General features: G+C 33.9%; 1 pseudogene; it reads right to left on the bottom strand.

Annotated features, from left to right (window-relative positions):
* Window positions 1-12,099: 12,099 nt before the first annotated feature.
* On the bottom strand, window positions 12,100-12,190 carry LOC122121104 (annotated as a pseudogene).
* Between the last annotated feature and the right edge of the window lie 1,614 nt (window positions 12,191-13,804).

The following is a 13,804-nucleotide window of genomic DNA, read 5'->3' as shown; positions in this document are numbered from 1 at the left end:
ATAATGGATGAAGAATTGAATTGAAAATAGCAAAGGGAAAATAATTCAACATGCAGCCATTATGATTTTATAATACTAATATGGAAGTAATGGAGCTTTTCCCTTTCTGAAGAAGAACGTTTAGTCAGTAATTTCAATGTAAGTCATCAATTGTAATGAGTCTAAAGACTTTTCCTCTGAGATATCCAAGAGTACTATACTCATCCTCTGAAGAGTAAATAAGTAATTATTTTCATTAGCTTTGCTTAATATTAATTTACTTGTAGTAAATAGTTTTAAATGTCTTCTCTTTCTCTCAATTTAATAACATACATTTCTGTCTCTTTGTTTCTTCTTACAAGCCTGAAATCACTATTTCAAATTAGTATAAGCAGGAAAACAAAATAACTTGATACAACAATCACAAATCCTAAATTATGTGAAAAATTCCACATTATAAAAAATAAATCTGAGGAAGAGGAAAAACAATGACAGAATAACCACAGAAAATTATCCTAGTAATCACTAATGAAACAGAGATTTAGAGTCCTAGCAGGTACTCTAGGTCTAGAGGGTCACATCAAATCAGCTATAATTATAGATTTGCAGCTATAAATATAGACATAATTATAGACATACAATTCAAAAATCAGAAATCTATGAAAAGGTGCCAGCCAGGAACACATTGGGCAACACATTCAAAAGCACATGTGCAATGTGGAAATAAAAGGGCAACATGGGAAAAAGCAGGAACAGAAGTGTACATCAGAGAAAGCCACATCCATATACATAGACAATTCACCATACCACTGGACAGTCCAAATGGTCACTGGAACCACAAATATTAACATCACAACATCTCACCACAACTGATTTCTATTCCTACACTTAATGGACTCGACAAAAATGCAATTCCAGAAAAACAAATCACAACACGAAACCAAACCAAGACACTGCAAATCAACCAAGAACATAGAGAGTCACCCATTATCATAGATCCCCTAAAAGAAAGGGTCCAAATGGACAGAACAAATCAGAAAAATACAAGAAAAGTGATGTCAAAGTATTATAATTCACACAGTAAATAACCAGGCATTAGAATAGACAATCAAGGACGTAGAAGATAGTTATCAAAATGTATTACAGATGCTGCTGAAAAAATGTGATTAATGGAAAGATAGAAAACCTCTACAAGGAAATTTGTGAACAATATGAGACCAACCAGTCATTAGCAAAATAATTCATGGAGACTTCAAACAGAAATATAAATAAATTCTGAGAAGGCAAGGGAGTCCAAGAAAAAAATGGATGCCTAGTTAAATGATATGAGAGAAGACACAGCTAATAAAACAACCCTTACATCTCCCCAAACCAAAGAAAAAATGTACAGAAAGTCCATACAAGACCTAAAACAAAGCATTAATAAAGAGACAGAACCCCTAAAAAATGACCAATTAGAAGACAGGGAAATCAAAAACAAAGTAGAAAGTCTACACAGCAAATAGATGAGATAGAAGATAATCTCAGGGTCAAAGACAGAATAGATCTAATAGGAAAGAGGAAATAATCATTTAGAACAAATCCAAGAAATAAGAAATGATCTTGCCAGAACTTCAAGACTCAGTTAGAAGATCAAATTTCAGGGAGATAGGTATCAAGAAGGAGAAGAGCAAGAAACTAAATGGATGGGAAGCATATTACAGAAATCTAGCAGAGAACATGACAAACATCCAAAGAGATAGGCTCATTCAGAGAAGAGAAGCCTTTAGAAACCAATCAGAATTCTAGAACTGAACAATCCACCATGATATCATAATCCATTAGAGGATTATTAAAGATCAAGGAAAGAATTCTTAAAGATGCCATAGAGAAAAGATTGATTATTTATAAAGGATATACAGTCAGAATAAATACAGGTTTCTTAGCTGATATGGTAAAAAGGAAAGCCTGGCATTATATATGACAAACATTAAAGGTAAACAACTAACAACCATGAATACAGTCCCAACTCTCCTTTACATTTAAAGGATATATAAACATATTTCATTAGAAAGAAAACTTGAAACAACGTATGTCCACCAAATTATCAGGATAGAATATAATCAAATATATACTACATAGAGAAGATCAAGAAGAAGAGGAACTGGTTATATAAAATTCTCCCTACCAGAGAACAAGATAAATATGTTAAGAGTAGATGAGGCACAGCTCCTAATAACAGGTGTATAACATAGCAGGACTTATCAGATATTTCTGTCTTAACCCTCAATATCAATGGACTTAAATTTCCAAATAGAAGACATAGATTAGATAGTAGTATCAAAAGCCAAGATGCATCCATCTAGTATCTATGAGAGACACATTATCAAACACATTCTATGAAGCTAGAGTTACACTCCTCCCCAAATCACATAGGGATTCACCAAAGAAAGAGAACGATGAACCAAACTCTTTGATAAGCATTAATGCAGAACTTCTTAATAAAATTCTCACTAACCAATTTCAGCAACTAACAAAAAAATCATAAGGTATGATCAAATAAGATTCATCTTGGATACGATTTGCTTCAATATTCTTGTCAATAAACATAATACAAACCATCAGCAGAAGCAGGGACAAAAAAACACATGATAGTCAATAGGGTGTAGAAATAGCTTTTAACAAGCTCCAATACCCCTTTATGATTAAAAATCTGAGAACCTAGGAATGCATAGAACATTCCTCAATATTAAACTGTGTATGTACATGAAAGAGATAATTAGCATTTAGCTAAGTGTGGAAGCATGAAGACATTAACATGAAGAATGAGAAAAGGATGTTCACTCTCTACTTCTCTTCAATATGGTAGTGGACTTGCTTGCAAGAGTAATAGACAAAAGAAAAACATAAAGCAGATCCAAATAGGGAAGAAGTTAAACTATCCCTTTTTACAGATGAAATGACCCTGTATTTAAAGGACCCTACGGATTCCTCCCACAAGTTAGTAAAGGCGATGCTAACCTTCATCAATGTAGCAGGATATAAAAACCACAAGAATCAGTAGTTTTTCTGTTACCAACAATGGGAAGATCCACGCTGAAATCCAAAAAACAACCTCATATACTAGCCTCAAAATCAAATCAAATCTAAACAAAACAAAACAACAACAACAAAACTAGGAATTAATTAACTAAAATTGTGAAGGACCTATATGTGAAAACTTTAAAAATATAAAAAGGGAAATTGAAGGAGATTCAAGGAAATAGAAAGTCTTTCAAAGTACCTAGTTGGAAGAATTAACATTTTGAAAACTGCAATACTTCCCCTAAACAGTTGGCAATGCAATACTCATCAAAATCCCAACAATATTCTTCAATGTAGAAGAGAAAGCAATGCAACTATAATATGGAATTACAAAATTACACATGAAACAGAATGCTTAGAAGTGAATTCTTGGGCCTATAGTCATCTTACACACACAAACATATACACACACACCCACACACACAATGGAATTATATTCACCCATCAGAAAGATGACTTTTCACCAGTGGTAAGGAAAATGAAAGGCTTGGGAAAATTATATTAAGAGAAAAGAGAAAGGAATGCAGACTCAGAGCAATAAAGTTTTCATGGATTCATTCATTTATTGTAGCTAGAAGATGAATACAAATCTATAGGTAAACAAGACAGATTCTACCTCGTCCATTAGAATGGCCATTACTAAGAAAACTAACAATAACAAACGCTGGCATGGATGTAGCCAATTGGGAACTCGATTACACTGTTAATGGGGAATTAAACATGATAAACCACTGTGGAATGCAGTACGGAGTTTCCTGAAAAGAGTAAATATAGATCTCCCAGTAATTCCCCTTATGGGCAATAATCCAATAAATAACAAACAAGCTCACATGAAAGCTACCAGTATAACCATGTTCAGGTCTCAGGCCCAGAGTTCAAGGACTGGAAAAAAGTTACCACTGCTGGTATTTGTTTCTGCAAATATGAACAGTTTTATATAAGATACCAAATCAATCTATTTGCTGTAGCTAGATTAGGACTTAAATATAGTGGGTGATAAAATGACTCCTTTGTTGAATGTTAGAAAGAGATGTAGGTAGTCCATGAAAAGGAGATTTTTTGTTGTTGCTGTTCGAGGGGCTTGAAGTCCATACTTAGGCACTGTCCCTGAACTCTTCAACTCAAGGTGGGTGCTCTACCACTTGAGCGACAGTGCCACTTCTGGTTTTATGATGGTTAAATGGAAATAATAGTCTTTCTTGCCCAGGCTGGCTTTGAACCGTAGTCCTCAGATCTCAGCTTCTTGAGTAGCTAGGATTACAGCTGTGAGCCACTGGCACGATTTTTAGAAAAGAAAATCCACCTCTTCACGTGTGTCTAAACCTCAGATAGGACTATTAGAACAAGTCACCTTCACCTCATTTCATCAGACATTTGTAAATTTTCTCTTTTCCTTCATGTGGTAATACTGCAATCAATATCAACTCAGCTGGGGGACTGGTTCAATTGTATGGTATTTGCTAATACCTAATTTAAGAACTTTTACATCAAAAGAAATGAAACTCTCATTTGGAATAATTGTTTACTCTTTTTATTACAAATCAGTGCTTGATTACTTCCTAATGTGATATTGGACTTCGTAATAGAGTGATGAAATTTTCTTTCTTTTCAACCTTCTCCCACATGTGGTCAAATATTTAAGAGTTCAAAGATTTGCATTGATAATTGATTAAGCTGACTTCTAAGAAAATGTGCGTTTCTGGAATTTGGTCTTCTGTCTTGTTCTTACATGCACAAGCATTCTATGATTTATTTGTTCTACAAGGAATTCTCCTTTCCAATCTTTATGTGACCAATTTTAGTCTCTCTGATTAGTCTTTCTGTCCTTTCTCTGGAGTCTCATTTGAGTCTGCCTCATAAAAAATATATTAGTTATCAACTAAATGACTCTCAGCTTCTGTTTTTTGCCTGACTTCATGTAGGCTATGATAGCAACCCTGCCTGGCTGTGCTTACTGGAGTGTGTGTGTGTGTGTGTGTGTGTGTGTGTGTGTGTGTGTTTTGTTTTAGATGTCTAGGATTACTATTCAAGGTAGTAGTTTCTCTGGGCCCCTGTGATCCCCTGGCCTAGAGTCAATGGGTTTTTCTCATAAAGATACAAAGAAAAATTGAATAAATTCCTGTTAATTGTCTCAAACTAAGGCAATCAGGCATCCTTGCAAAGCCATCAATAATGCTTTGTAACCACTTACAGAGGTCATCTACCAAGATGGCTTTTCAAGGTTGACTGTGAAAAATGTTCATTTCCAAGTAGCCACCACAAAGCAGATCACATTCTTGGGATCAGACATTTGGAAGGAAGGTTCCCCTTCCTTCCTTCTCTTATGATAGATCAAACCGTAATATTCTTCAGTTGTGGCCAGCCTGGAGCACATATTCCCAAGAATATTCTGTAGTGTAAAAGAGGACCAACTCTCAAAATAATGGTGTAAATACTTGTCTACTACAGACTGATTTACCTTGCTTTTATCTATTGTTATTTTCATTATTTCAAACACATGAATAATTTATATTGGGATTAGACAAAGGATTAATGGAATAAACATTCAGTTTACTTTCATATATCCAATATAATACACTTAACCCATAATGGAAAAATAAATCCAACTCTAGAAACAATGTCAGGAATATAAAATAAGCCTTAATACCTATAATCTGGCACACATACACCATCATCCACACAAAAATTCAGTCTCCCTGTAAATATTTATTTGGTATGAAATAATAAAAATTTAATTAATGAATATGACTTTGAAGAATCATCTGAAATAGTCCTCGTGTATATAATTGTAAATAATTTTATAGATGTCACCTAGACAAGAATTTAACATGCACGTAGAAACCAAATTTCCACAATTGAAGCTATATGAGAGGGGTCATACCTTCGTGTACTATGCGGTGTGAATTTTACCACAGTGCTGAACCCTTCCAACTAATACCAAGAGTCATGTGCAATAATTTATTATTTGATGTTAAGATGAGTGCTAAGTGTGGAATACACTTTGAATTATTACATTAAATTACAGAAATGAAGCAATAATGATATATTATTTGTTTAAACTCTAATGCTTCTCAATTTTACAATTCATAAATATATTATTAAAATTATTTTCACTTTCTTCTTTTCTATAGCTGCTGAAATTAAAATTATATATTAAACACTCAATATTAAGAAATCAATAATATGTAAACTATTATTAAAATGATATACTATTAAACTGTGATTTGAATTATACTTCTAACAAATTGTGATCTAAACAAGTCAATAGAATTAAGGGTGATCATTTTTAAACTTAGCAGTTTGTATTTTTTTATTTTATTTTATTTTTTGGGTCCGCTAGTGGGGCCTGAACTCTGGGCCTGGGCGCTCTGCCTCATCATTTCAGCTCAAGGCTAGCGCTCTACAACTTGAGACACAGCACCACTTCCGGCTTGTTTCTTTTTGCTTATGTGGTGCTGAGGAATCAAACCCAGGGCCTCAGGCATGCAAGGCAAGCACTCTACCACTGAGTCACCTTCCCAGCCCAGCAGCTTGTTATTTGTTTCTTAATTGTGTCATTTGTTATTCTCGGTCCAAGTCTTCTCTTCATCTTAATTGTTTAGTTTTCTATTTTATCTCTATTGGTTTGCTGATTATGCATTTTGTTTAACCTTTTTAATGACTGACATGAGGCTGAAAAGCTATATGCTAGTTTATTACTTGCTATGTTAATGTAAAATTACTGCTTTCCACAGCTCTTCTACTCTACAATACTACAGTATTTCCCCCAGTCCCATCTCCTGTATTGCTGCTCTCAAATATTTTAGTTTATTTTTTTATTTAAATTTTATTGTCAAGGTAATGTACAGATGGGATATAGTTACATAAGTAAGGTAATTAATTTATTTTTTTCTAACTTGTTACCCTTTTCCCTATTTTTCTCCCTCTTCACTCTCAGCACCCCCGCCCCAAGATTATTTACAACATATTGTCTTGTGAGTACTACTGTTGCATAGGTTCCCCCTTTGTCCTTTGTCTCACCATTTTGTTTTTTTTTTTCCTTTCCCTTCCCTAGTTCAGATCAACGTATTTAAAATACCCAGGGTATCAAAATCCAATACAGTGACTACAGGGGATAAACCATAAGTGGGGAAAACACAAAAAGATAAAAAGAAATCACATAGTTCATTAAGAACAACAACAACAAAGAACATGTCTTGGAGTTCATTTCACTTGGAATCACCTTATTCGGTCATATGTACATAGCTACTGAGCTATTCTGCTCTATCCTTAATGTACACAATAATGCTCCCTTATTACCCAGTAATCCCACTTCTGGGCATATAACCAGGTGATCACAAACAAGGCCACAGTAAAGCTACTACTGTGTATCACAGTAATATTTACCAAAAATGACACACACACACACACACAAGCACACACACACACACACACACACACACACACACACACACACAGAGATAAACACAAGTGGAAATCTATGCTTCCATCACAAAGAATGTGACCACCTCATTTGTAACGAAATGGAAGAACTTGGAAAAAATCATATTAAGTGAAGTAAGCCAAATTTAAAGAAACATAGGTCCCATGGTTTCCCTTATTTGTAATAATTAGTTTACATCAAGGATAATCTCATATATTTTAATTTGACATTTTGTTCTATGTTGAACTTGCAATATTATTGCTATATTGTTTGTTATTATTTCTGAAAACAGGCAGGTATACTTAAAGAATTACATTAATCTTATCCATTATTGAAGGAAGAAAAACTAAAAGAGGAACCACTTCTAGGAAGAACAACTCCTACTTACTTAGCTTCATTCCTACGTAAGGCCAATGTTGTCCCCTGTATCTTCATGTTGTACATTACAACTCTATACCTGGTCATAATGTATATCTAGTATCTTATGCATAAATGCCCCAGAAGTTCCACTTTGCTTTACTTAAAAAAAAAATTCTGTCTTAATGTTTGCGGATTTTGTGTGTGTGTGTGTGTGTGTGTGTGTTTCCAAAGATCAGAACATAACATTTTTCTTCATTTCGAATACATCTTTCAGGTCATTGTAAGTTGTGGCTAATGGGAGAAGTCTCTCGTTAATTTAAGGATGAAACAAAAAGATATTTCTGCATCTACCAGAGTTGCTTTATTAGTGTAGTTGAACATTGAACTTCGATTTATATCTTGGCTGTTGTTGTGAATAATGTGAATAACAATGAACTACAGATATAATTACGAGTTACCCAGAGAGAAATAATCACATGATTGGTGGATCAGATGATATTTCAACTATGATTTCTTTAGAAAACTGCATACTACTTTCTACAAGGAGAATATTAACCTGTATTTTGATCAAGAGTGTAGAAAATTTCCTTTTCTTCACACTCTCACCAACATTATTACCTTTTATTCAAAAAGTAATAAAGGGCAAGTTTTTACTATCTTCACTACCCCAGACTCGCTTAAGACTGAAGTCCAACCTCCTAAATGCTTGGAATTACATACCTTTACCACCACACCTGGTTCCTTTGATTTTTTTTTAATAAGAGTTGTAATAGTTATGAAGTAGTATCATAGTAATTTTGAATTACATTTCTCTAATGACTTCTGCTCACAAAGCATTAAGCCAGCACAGAAGTTGCATTAAACACAACTGTGTAAACCCACTGGTGATATAGAGGGCTTTATGGAAAACATGTCTATTTGAACTTTTGTCCATTTTTAATCAAGTGTCTTGTTAATCTCATCTTTAATCTCTCTATACAAAAATAATTAATTCAAGGTAGTAAAAAGGAAAAAATTAAGCAACTTCTAACATTTTTCAATTTTCAATAACATGATATTGCTTAAATCATTTTCTGTTTATGCTTGAGACTATATAACAATTTAGTTAGACCTTTTACATAGCTATATGTATTTTATTTATTTTACATTTATTGCTCTTTACAAAGCTTGCGTGTCTAATTTTGGTTTCTTTCAGTCTTAAGTAGTTCAGATTTCAAACTGAAGAATAAATGGAAGTAAGCAAACAAAAAATACAGTTCCTCTCATCTGATTATACCTCTACAAGAATGAGAAAGAGTTCAGCATTCTAAGGACCCTTAATTCTTAAGATAACATTTGCTATAATGCCAATGTTTTTACCATTTTAGTGCTGGGAAAAATTGTAATTAAAGGCAGTAAGTGCATGGCCCAAGACACACAGTGAGGAAGGAAATGAGTCAAATTTTCCAAAAGTCTTTCAGCAATACACAACAAGTAGATAAATTCACTACATTCTCTGATACTCTCAATTCAATATTCATATTGTCCAAGAAATAATAGCATAGCAATTATTGCCCATGGTGATTGTTTTCTGTGACATTTTTCTTCAACACAGACTGTGTTGGTGACATTGGATTATCATGCACAGAGCTGAGCTTATAAATTATGCTCCAAAAAGAGGCAAATTTCTTCTGTCCCATAGTTCCAGTATCATTTTTAAAAGTACTAAATCTTTTAAATATCATCACTTACTGTATTTTAAGAATTCAAGAATGAAAAAAATCACATATAATCAATCCAAAATGCTTTAAAACTAGGAGATGATAAAACAGGCCTCTGTGAAGTAAATTTTCTTCTACTTTTAAAATTGTTCTGAAAGACTTGTGCTGGTTTGTCACACCTGTAATCCTAACTACTCGGGATACCTACTAAGGAGCCTGAGATCTGTGGATAACATTTGGAAGCCAATCAGGGCAAAATAAATTTATGAGATTATTTTTCCAAAAATTTAAAGAACTAACAAAGGGCCAGGAATGGAGATGTAGCTCATATAGTAGCTCACCAATCTAGAGAGAAAGACATAGCGAGACCACAAAGCCCTAATTTCAAACTCTGAGCATGCCAACACGCAGGAATGCACACACATTCACTTTTCCAAATATCTTCATTTCAGTGTTTTGCATTAATTTCTCTGTTAACGATATTATATGGGTAAAATAGGCAAAATAAACTTCCATCTCAAAACATTTTTATACATTTTTTGTTGTAAAAATACTGTACAGAGGGGTTATAGTTACATGAGCAAAGTAATAAGTACATTTCCTATCAAGCATTGTTACCTCCTCCTTTGTTTTTCCCCCACCATTCCTTCCCTTCCACCTCCACAAGTACACTCCTCACACCCGCAAGCCCCTCCCAATGTCCCCAGCCTAAATTGTAAAGTTCGTTCTTCAAAATAATGTCTTGTGCATCTATTGTTATACAATGGGTCAAAATGTATTCCTATTTAAGTATGTTGTTTTTTCCCTTTCCTTCCCCAAATTAGAGAAGTGTATATACAAGATGCAGGTGCACCAAATCAAATAAAGTGAAAATAAGGGTATATTGTTGGGGAGGAATGTATAAAAAACAAAAAAAATCACGTCGTACATTATAAATATGTGAGAAACAACAGCAAGAAAGAAAAAACCACTTGCGGCTCTATCTTGAGGGTCATATAGCTTAACATCTACTTATCTAGTCATATACACATAGCTTTTCAACTTTTCTGCTTATCCCAGACATATACTAGTTATTGCAAATAAGGGATACCATGGGACCTATGTTTCTTTGGACTTGGCTTACATTAGTTAATATAATTTTTTTCCAAGTCTTTCCATTTCCTAAAAATTGGGCGATGTCATTCTTTCTGATGGAGGCATAGAATTAATATATATATACATATATATGTATATATATGGTATATGTGTGTGTGTGTGTGTACACACATATACACAGAGAACATTTTAGTTTTTTGTTTTTTAGAGCAACTTAGTTTTCCATATTCATCATTTTTTCAAATGTTTTTCTTGTGATAAAGTGGTTACATAATTTCCCAAATTTCACAATATTGTGGGATAGTGATGCTTAGTTAAAGTCACAAACATATTCTAACTTTGATGGAGCAAATTGTCTATCATGGTCTACAACACTTATGAGTTCTATGAGCTTTGCAATAGAGTTATTTCTTCCATATGTATACTTTTTTTGTTTGGAAATATGTATATTTCTTTTGTTTTGCATAGCGTCTGCTGTTCCATCTTTCCCACTTGTTCCCTCCCTCCCTTCAGTGACATTGAGTTGCTTAGTTCATTTTGGTCAATGTCCAGTGCAGCTGATGGATCCCACTGTTGTATGTTTTTCCCTGATTCCCTCTAGTTCTGTGTCGTCCTCCTGGTTTCCCTTCAGTGTGCACATATTATCAGCAGAATGGGGTTATTTAGTAGTGATTCAATCAGATGAGTGGAAGTCCTTGGTTTCTTAAGTGTTGTTAATTTTGTTGTATCACCTTACATTTTGGATTTAACATCCACTTACCATGGAGACCATGTGGTTTGTCTCTTGCTTTTGTCTTACCTCGCTCAACATGATTTCCTGTAGCTTGATTGATTTCCCTGCTAATGCCATTATTTTGTCCTTTCTAATGGCTGGAAAATATTCTGTTGTGTATAGTTACAACAGTTTTTGGATCCATTCATCTCTGGTGGGACATATGGGTTGTTTTCCTATCCTGGCTATTGTGAACAGTGCTACAATAAACATGGAGGTGCATGTGTCCTTGAATATTGGTACCTGTTGTTCAGGATAGATGCCTAGAAGTGGTATGAGTAGGCCATAAGGAAGGTCAATAATTAGCTTTCTGAGGACTCACCAGACTGCTTTCCAAAGTGATTGTGTAAGTGTACATTCACACACACACACACACACACACACACACACACACACACACACACACACACACAACGTTTTCTTGATCCATTCTTCTACTGAGGGGTATCAGGGTTGGTTCCCTATCTTAGCTATGGCAAATAATGCTACAATAAACATTGTTGTGGTGGTAGTTTTAGTATGGACTTGTTTGTGATCATTTGGGTGAATGCCCAAAAGTGGGATTGCTGTTTAATAGGAGAGCTCTATGTGGAGTCTTTTGAGGAACCTCCAAACCGCTTTTCAAAGTGAATGAACAAGTTTACACTCCCACCAAGAATGCAGTAGGCTTCCCTTCTGGCCACATCCCTTCCAGCATCTGTTGGTGTAAACATATGGAACTATTCATCCTTGTGCAGGAACCATGCTAATCTTCTCTGTATGTTCCAATTTTAGTGTATGTGCAGCCAAATTGAGCACAGAACATTTTTTTATATATAAAGTGTAATTGATTTTCTTAAACGAGACAATTCAACAACAAGTAAGTTCAAAAGAATTGTGAAATTTTGCAACCATGTATTTCTTACATAAGCACACATTTAAGAATAAAGTCAAGATTGACATGCCAAAAACAAAATAATTTCAGATATTTGTTGTTCATGAGATGTGTAGGAGGAGGAATTCAATTATTCTACACAAGGCACCTGTCATAATGATCATTGCAGCAAATGTTAAGCTTTGTTAAAAGTTTTAATGTTTTAAATATCTTTCATTTTGGGATTTGCTTATATGGCAAAATTAAGACTGTTTGGCAGGTCATAAAATTTTTCGATAAAGTATATAGTATTTCTGGTAGCATGTACTAGTATGTATGTACATTTCAGAGTTTATAGAAACTTTACTAATGAGAAGTTGCAAAGACTGTGTAAAGAAGTAGAGTGAAGAGTTAAGATTTTAAGTACACAGTTTCTCTTAAATCTTTAGGGCTCCCTTACGTTATATGTTAGTGATGAACAAATAATGATATAAGCCACATACAAATGATGAGAAGAACTATAAATAGTAACCTTAGTGGGTAAATTTAAAGGCTACTCATAGCTTTATCCAGTTTTAAATGTACAGGCATATGAGAAAATAGTAAAATCTACTATATACTCTTCAAATAATCAGAGCCTTGGTAATTGTTTTGTTTTTATTTTAGTAATCATTAATATATAATTATTGTTTTCTTTATTTATAGCATTTTTTCCTTGTTGTAATATAATACAACTTTTTGTGAGTCGTGATTAAGAGGTACTTTGAGAATATTATTGGGATGGCCACACCATTTTTCATAGGTCCATGTAAATTTAGAAAGAGCAAAACTAAAAACAAAATATTGATTAAAAATTATATCAAGTAGAGTCTGAATCAGGAGTCTGATAAATATCCATACCTAAAATCTTATCCCTAGTCTGAAGTAGTGGTATTACAGAGTTGAGGCCACAAAATTGAGAAACTGTGCTTTGTTTTGCTTTGTTTTTTGCTTCGGTTTTGTTGGTTGTGGGGCTTGAACTCTGGGTCTTGGGTACTGTCCCTCAGCTCTTTAGCTCAAGGCTAGCGTTATCACTTGGTCCACAGCACCACTTTCATCTTTTTCTGCTTATGTCGTGCTGAGGAATGAAATCCAGGACCTCATGCATGCAAGGCAAGCACTCTACCACTGAGTCACCTTTCCAGCTCCTGAGAAACTGTGATTTAAAAATCATCTGAACAATATTTGCTTTCTGCTTTTGGTTATATAATGAAATATGTGAACACATTTTTATATTTTTGTGAACTGTCATACTTCTAAATTTATACTAACTGCAGAAAATTTATCCTTTTCAAAGTCAAGAAATATTTCTGAGAGTTTGCTTCTGTGAAGAATGTTTTTGCATTTATAATTTCTTCTGAGTCATTTTTATTTATTATCAAAATCACTTTATTTTTTATGTTGATAAGTTATCATAAATCAAATACCTTCAAAAGTACATGTAGTGTCTCAAGATAGCAGTATGAATATTCTCATACACCTCTTGTTTATCTGTTATGCACGTTAATATTATGATATTT

The sequence above is a fragment of the Dipodomys spectabilis genome, unplaced genomic scaffold, assembly GCF_019054845.1.
Source record: "Dipodomys spectabilis isolate Male_0828 unplaced genomic scaffold, ASM1905484v1 ptg000183l, whole genome shotgun sequence".
In the NCBI taxonomy this organism is placed as follows: Eukaryota; Metazoa; Chordata; class Mammalia; order Rodentia; family Heteromyidae; genus Dipodomys; species Dipodomys spectabilis.
Note: the sequence above shows the minus strand (reverse complement) of the source record. Positions and strands in the feature narration are given on the sequence as shown.